Genomic DNA, 8,343 nt, shown 5'->3' on the forward strand with positions numbered 1-8,343 from the left:
TAAGAAAAAAATCTTAAATCTGATCCTTGTTGTAAGGAAAACCGGAGAATAGTAAATGAAGCCAGCTGTGACTATGGGAATAAACCGGGTGACAAACCGACCGAGTCCACTGAGCTGATCTCAGGTAATCCTCATGCTTTCTCTTTGTGCCGCCTCTCGTCTGATTGTTGGGTGCAAAGCCTGCCAGTGACGGCGCGGCTGTCGCCCGCTGCAGCTGCTCAGCACAGGATGAAGGGATGGATGGGAGAGCGCTGCTGTTTGTGTTAGCGGATCAGCGATTAGCCGCGTGATGCCAGATGAAGCTCTGCTTCTGCTCTGTTTACAGCAGACGAGTCAGCTGGCTGTGTGAGCGTTGGGCTTGGCACACAGAATATATACAGTCTGACTATTCGGCGGTCTTCTCCAGTTATCTAACAGCCGTCAGGACTACAGGCAGAACAAACATAAAACCTCAGGATCCTGGAGAACCTAAAGAGCCATTTGGACTGATTCCACCCGCCCTCCTCCTCCTCCTCCTCCTCCTCCTCTTCCACATCCTTCATTTCCCCTCTGCTTTTTTCTCCTGAATTACCCTCAACCCTCTCTCTTCTCTTTCTCCTCTCACAGTTTCCATCATATACTTTCAACCCCTCCCCCCTTTCCTCCCGCGCCCTTGCCCTCCTCCCTCTGCTTATCTTCTTGCTAGTTATCTCCCACGTTTTCAGTTTCATCTTCCGGGCTCTAAAGTCAGCGGGTTCTCCACGCCGACCTCATCTTTTACTCCCATCCTCCTACCGCCGTTCTGTTTATTCTATCAGACAGACCCCCCCCCCCTCCTGATGCAGAGGGTCACAATCCCAGAAACTCATACCAGAAATATAATAGATAGAACAGGCAACAGTTCTTCCTTCCATCATTCTGCACTCCCAACTGGCCCATTTCTCTTCGGCGTATTTACGGCGTGTCCCAGCCGCCAGCTCAAAGGCCTCTTAATGGAACACACAGATCTCAATTGTAGACTCCTTTCCTCCGAGGTCACAGCCGAGTTTCTCTGTCTTTGACTTGCAGCCATTTGCCACATCTCATTATTGACTCTACTACACTCGCAGATTCTAGCTTCTCGGTGACTTAAACGGCACCCTCCAGCTAAAATCCGTGCAGCTGCAGATCTGTTCTTGATTTGACGTTCTTTGATGGCTACAGGAGATTTGATGGATTCTTGACATGCTTCTCAACCACTGAAACAGTCTATAGTTATGACTGACTGGCGACTTGTCCAGGGTGTACCCGCCTTTCCTCAGGTTACGTAACTAACGACTAGTTTCTCTATGTGGCCACATGCAGGCGCAGACGTCCGTGTGGGATGTGGGCAGGACAGTCCTTTGCACGCTGCGGTTCGAGGGGGAGGAGCCCACGTCGTGGATCTCCTGCTGGACTTTGGGGCTGATGTGTGTTGCAGGAACTCGGAGGGAAAGACGCCGCCTGATCTGTCATCAGCAAACAGCCCAGAAAGAATTGCTCTGCAGAACAGAGGTATCTTGTGGACACTCCCCATTCGTGCTACTGAAAGGCCGAAGAAGCTACAGAATGTAACAATTGCCCCCCCGCTCTCTTTGCTCCTCCTGCTCAGCTCCATGCTCCCTCTCTCAGCTCTGTCGCTTCTACGACTGCAAAAGAGATGGCTCGACTGGACGAGGAACGCCAGACAAAACAAAGTGTCTGTGAAATGGAAGAGGATGGGATGGCAATGGGTTTCAAGAATAACAATGGAGATTTGCAATCCTGAGGGTGGAGGAGTCTCCAAAAAAACCTTCTCATGCAAGTTTACGTGGAGAGCTGTACTTTTGCAGGCATCATACAGTATATGCTGTAATTCCACGGTCAGATTTTTAAAGGATTTACCGGTACTTTCACTCGCATTCGGTTGAAACATCTTCGTGTCTTTTGCTGAACTGTCATAATAGGAGATAATTTATTTAATCTTTTATACAGATTTTGCAGGATGAAATGCGGAGCTCTGCAGGGTTCGAGCCCGAAACCTTCTTTTCTGTGAAGTGACAGTGCTAACCACTACGCCAACAATAGTTTAAGGCTAACTAATTTGGTTTCCCAAATAAGTGGAGATGACACAGTGGAAACTCAGTGTTGACAATGACAAAGTAATATTAATTTAAAAAATAATTGAAGACCTTGACATTTCTGTGTGTATTTTGTATAATATTCCCGTGTCTGCATGGGTTCCCATGCCGTAGCCATAGCTACCTACATCAAAGCACACTAACAACCCTACATACATCCTTTGACGTCTTTGATGTTGGTTGGGTATATAAAGTCTACAACGTTGAAGGATTCACCTGAACTGTGAAATATTTGTGTTGGAAAGTGAAACACCTTTTGAATATAAGTATTGCTAGAGTTCAACTCAGATCCATCCACGTCTAGTTGGTGATTTTTAAACTTTTTTCCTCACCCATGAAACCACCCATCTCGTCGCTATCGCTTGGAGCCAACATGACCGGCCGTAGAGACAGCAGGGTAAGATGTTCTGTTTGTCACTTTGTTTAAGTGTCCATATAAAGCTAAAGTTAGACTGATATATATCAGTTTGACATTTTCAGCTGTTTTCATTCACTGTTTACGTTTGATTTCTACTCAGAATGATGTGTAATTTGACCTATTTCCATTATATTATATTGCGGTGGACACGAGTTGTGTGGTTTCACACAAATATATGCCTTTAAGGTGGAGGTTGAGCTTCCGGTAGAAAAAGCGGGAGTGTTGTGTTTCGGACCGATTTGAGTCAGTTATTTATTCTTCTGGCAACTGGATTATGAAGACAGTGGAGTCAAATAAACTCAGCAGAGTAAAGAATATTTTTGCCCGTTTTTCCTCTTATTATATATTTATACAGGGACAAATCGATATCCTACTTTGTCATATTCAAAACATGTCTTTACTAATTTTACACAGATTTTTGAAAAGGCCTTGGACGACATCACATGTCTCATGTCGCGTCTCCACTTGGACGACAGGCAGGACAGGCGTGAAGACTCTCAGCCTGTTTGCAGGAAGAGGAAAATGTCCTCTCGGGAGGACGGAAGCAGTAGGCTGCAGGCCGAACTCCAGTTCGCTCGGGAGATGATCGGACTCAGGAACAATCAAATTCAACATATTCAACATCAGCTGGATCAGGCCCAGAGGCAGGAGGACCTCCAACCACTGGTGAGTTTGTCCTAACTACTATTTCATTGGACTTCAGATCAGATCTGCAGTTTGAAATGGAAGACTGGAGGTTCTGGAAAAATCAGGAAGCAATATATCCATTATGATAATATATATATATTATCAAAGGTTCTTCTTTCAAACCAGTAGTCCTGAGCTGAAGACACCTGTTGTGTGTTTTATCTTATGGGATGACAAAAGTTGTCATGATATGTGAGCCCATGACAGTTGCCACTGTAATCGCAGTGGGATGATTCATTTATTTTCTTTATTGTAGAACGAGGCAGCACAATAAATGATGAATTATTATTTTAAAAACAGACATTTAAATCCCTGTATGGTTTTATGGCTACAGTCGCTGGGGGGGGGGGTACATCTGAGTGTTCTGGGAGTGACAACAAACATCCTTCCTTTTTCATTTCAGAAAAAGAAGGCCACCCGACCTCCTGTACAGCATCACGCACCTCCACCTGCTACCTGGGAGCCGACAGTCCACCAATGGACTGATCGCAAGATTGCAAATTGGCGTTTTCAGCCGAGGAAACCCATCATTTTCCTGGGGGATTCCAATCTTGCTCGGGTGCCAAGATTTTCAGACCCAAACATTCAAGTCGACAGCTATCCAGGGGCCCAGTTTTTCCATGTCACCGAAATGCTCAGGAGGCTTCCACCGACCCACACGGTGGAGACAGTTGTTTTGTCGGCAGGACTCAACAACTGTCTCAGAAGACAGAATATGGAGAACACAATCCAACAGCTGGATGATCTGCTGAAAGTGGCCCAGGAAACATTTCCTAATGCCAGTCTTCACGTTCCGGTGATCCATTTCTCTGTCAGACTGAGAAGGGAGCAGAAGCAGCGGCTGGTGAAGCTCAACAATTTCATTCAAGCCAACTGCAAGGCTTTGTCAGGACTCAATCCGGCCCACTTCAGGACTCAGCCTAGGGACCCTGTCCACTGGACAAAGAGGACGGCTGATTCTATCATCCACCGTTGGCTGGATCAAATATAAATCACAACTCCTGACTCTCTCAATGCAATTAATTTCCACCCCGTGACCCACCAGTCAGACTCTAGAGACCAACTGTCTTCCACCAAGACTGCTCAGAAACCCAAGATCGCAACGCACCTCGCGTTGGTGGCAAGCGCTAAGCCTGACCCATTGATTGATTGTAAATAAATGTCTTGGTTAATCATCATTTTTGTGTGATTTGTCATTTGAAACCTAGACGGGAACATTTAAGTGCAAATCATTTTTTTCTTGTGACTATTTATCTTACTTTAAGTACTTTTTTTTTTATTCAACTGTTTGGAAGACATTTTCTCACCGGTTAATGAGGGAACAGTTCGATCTCTGGAGAGGCGACCGGTCAGTCCAGTCAGTTTAGGATACTTCTCTGAACAAGTCTGAGATCTGGAGCGTGTATTTAGTAAATGTAACTAAAAAAACTACTTCAGACCAGATATTTACATTTTGCTTAAAGAACATTTGTTGCTGTGGACACGGAAGAATTCCATGTCTTCAGTGTCTTTGAACCCGCCGTCGTTCCGAGACAGACTCCAAAGTTTTTCTGTCCAGGTTGAGCGTTTCATGTTATGCAGCTACAGGTCCAAAGCCCTCCTGCGTTAACGTGACAAAAAAAAAAAAACTAATGTATTACACTGTAGATGATGGATTGGGAACAGGGTGGGTGGAAGATGGCAAAGAGGAGGAGGCGGATAAGAAGGGGGGACGGCAGACTTCGGGTCTCTGTATGTGACTTGGTGAGGAGGAGTCCAGAAGGAGTCTGCTAAACGATATTCACCCCCACAAGGGGGAAGAGTGATAGGGAGGGAGTGTACAGAGATGCACTCTCAATGTAAACATACTGAACATGATGTGTTGTCACAAAGCATATTTGATCTATTATCATTCATTCATTCAGTCCTTCATTTCGTTAACGGCTTAATCTGTAATCCGGGTTGCTGTAGTCGAGGCGGGGTACACCCTGGACAAGCCGCCAGTTCATCGCAGGGCAGCACACAAACAGGATATCATTTGCGCACTCACACACACCTACGGACAACTTAGTAACCAATTGACCTAAATTGCATGTTTTTGGAGTTGGGAGGAACCCGGAGAGAACCCACGCAGACACGGGGAGAACATGCAACATACTGCCCCCAGTTGAATGTTAAATCTAGTGCATATCAGCACTGAGACAGACAGACAGACAGACAGACAGACAGACAGACAGATAGATAGATAGATAGATAGATAGATAGATAGGTAGATAGATAGATAGATAGATAGATAGATCTAAAGTATTTATGCAATGTCAAATACCTCTGAGCGTGACAGTTCTTCGTTTTTCCCAGCCACTGGTGACCCCCCCCCCCCCCCCCCCCCCCCCACACACACACACACACTGAAGCAATTAGCTGTGGCCTTGTGGTGAAATAATTGATTGTAGGCATTCCTGGTGATTTCTGCGGCGTGGAGGAAAAAGACGATGCTTTCATCCACTTCTTCTGCGAGGTCCACGCGTTTAACCTTTCACGGCAGAGGGAGCCTCCCGCCACACCCAGACTGACAAATATTCACCACAAGTATCTGACTAAACCGGGGGGGGTCACTGTCAAATGTTTGAAAAATCATTCCTTGCAGGCTGAGGTCTAGAAAATCCTTGAACCGTTGTGGAGAAGATCTTTGTAGCTGCAGCTGCACGCTGGCTGGTGGCCCTGCGGTGCAGCTATGTCTAATTACTGTCTGCATGCCAGGTGATGGCTCTCAAACCTTCATCTAACGCAGGAGGAGTTCGCTGAGCGTGATTCTCAGCCACGTTCTCCTTCCTTAATGTTCGTCTCCCCTCGTGTTACTGTACCGACTGGGATCTGCCCCAGGACAAACACAGACTCCGACTGTGTTCCACAGATTAGCTTCACTGGAACAACCTCACTCTGAGAATATTAACTCACACCCACGAGGGCATAAAGCTAATGTTTGGAATGTTTCTTTCTTTTTTTTTTTTTTTTTTGTAATCTCCATTTATATATTTATCTGAAAAACCGAGGAGTCACTCTCGCCCATCTCAATCTTTAAATTGGCAGAAATGGGGAAAAACTAAACAATTCCATTGTGAGGCCCTGCTACTGGATTTCCAGTGAGACGTCATGTGATACAATTTGATGGAAACTGCAGTGTCTGAGTTCTTTCCGTCCAAAAATAACTTTCAGCTTTGGAGAGAAAGAGAGAGAGAGAGAGAGAAAGAAAAGAAAAGAAAAAAGAAAGCAGCACGACCGGCTCGAATGACACCGATGCACAAACGCATGGAGCGCAGTTGGAGTTTTGGGGGCGAATAAAGAATCGCACGTGTAAAAACAAACGTCAGACCTGCTGCTAGAAAATCATCAGAAAACTGTTCAGGTTTAAAAAGCGCTGACGGCCAGAAAGGGATCTGGAGAGGAGGGATGGGTCAGATGATTTCTCCACCAGATGATCGGATCAGCTTTTCCATACACACAGCGAGCGATGCATGCCTGCGTCATCTTACATTTCCTTATGATGTCTTTCATGATGCAGTCGCATTTCTCCAGGGACAGAACATTTTTTCTGCATTACCCTGCGTGTGATGGGAAAGGCATTAACAATGGGATTACTCAAAGATGACACAGAACCCAGAGAGGAGAACCTTTAAACTCCTCTCTGCGCGACCTCATTCTCTCTGGCCTGCTGCTGTTAAAATAGAACATTTTGTTCCCCCCGTAAGGTTCCCTCAGGTGTCCCGACTGCATGCATGTCAAAAAAAAAAAAGAATTCAAGAAACAGAGAAACGATGAATCCTTGGCGATCGAATCAGAAGCAGTTTGATTTGAGCCTGGAGAAGGCCACTAAACAACCAAGTCAAAAAACCTCTGCAGGTAAATGATTGGATGTTGGATTAAATCTCAGCGAAAGCAGGGAAGCACACCGGGAAGGAAAACAGGTAATAGAGTCGCCTCTCACGAAACATGCTGTCACATTGATCCAGAGCAGCAAAGCCTCCTAAATCCCCAAACTCCCAGTCGGAGGCTTCGTTGTTCTGGAAGGTTCCCAAGAACGAGCGAGCCGAGGTGAAAACATCAGCAAGCTTTCCGTGACTAAATAAAGATGTAAAAAAAAAAAGGTTTGTGATCAGAAGTCAGATGAATGGGACACACACACACACACAGACACACACACACACCTACATGTGTGCATGGCAGATACAGCCGGTAACCAGTATGAAGGATGGAATCAATCTCACCTGGAGGTAATAAACACCCCCCCGCTCCTCTCCTCTCCTCTCCTCTCCTCTCCTCTCCTCTCCTCTTCTCCTCTGTGTCTGTGACAATATTTGTTCTGGAGATAACTGTCTTTTATCAGGAGTCTGTCTCTCTTCACTTTGATTAGCTTTGATAATGTGATTTTTTTTTATGAGTTGGTCCACTTTGGTTCATTTTGTGTCTCTTGGCATTTGATCAACGTCTGTCTCCCTCCCTGCGTCTGCATATCTTCTTCACACACAAACACACACACACACACACTTCAGTGTACTCCATTTCATCCATTTCATTTAAAGGTTTTCTCAGTTGGTAACACACAAAAATTCGAACTTGAAACACAATCACAGAAACCTCAAACTCCATAAACCAATTCTGCTGAAACACAAGCACATTTCCTGCTTCTCACTCAATTCTCAAAGGCAAACCACACTTTTTTCAGACCACCACACACAATTCTCTCCATTTCACACAGTCTTCATGGATAAACCCTCTTTCCACGTGGAACACACAACCACTCAAATGGCAAAACTCCTATTTCTATGCCTGCCATGCAATTTGCAATCAGAGCTTCAGCAATAAGATGGCCAGATATGGGCACCTGGTTTGGACAGCAACGGACAGCAACATTGAAGAGAGAAGCGATCGGAGAGGCAGAAGAGTGAGAGGAAGAGGAGGAGGAGGAGGTGGGAGAGGAAGAGGAAGGAGAGCCATCATTTCTGATAAGATCCAGGCCACTTTGGTTGACCATGTGGGAGGCTGGCCAGAGAGTCCAATCCAATTCAAAGGCCTGTTCTATGTTCTTTTTACACAGCAGTGTTTGATATGATGTGTAGGCAAACCCATTTCTGTTGCATTTAG

Source organism: Brachionichthys hirsutus, chromosome 10, assembly GCF_040956055.1.
Source record: "Brachionichthys hirsutus isolate HB-005 chromosome 10, CSIRO-AGI_Bhir_v1, whole genome shotgun sequence".
NCBI lineage: Eukaryota > Metazoa > Chordata > Actinopteri > Lophiiformes > Brachionichthyidae > Brachionichthys > Brachionichthys hirsutus.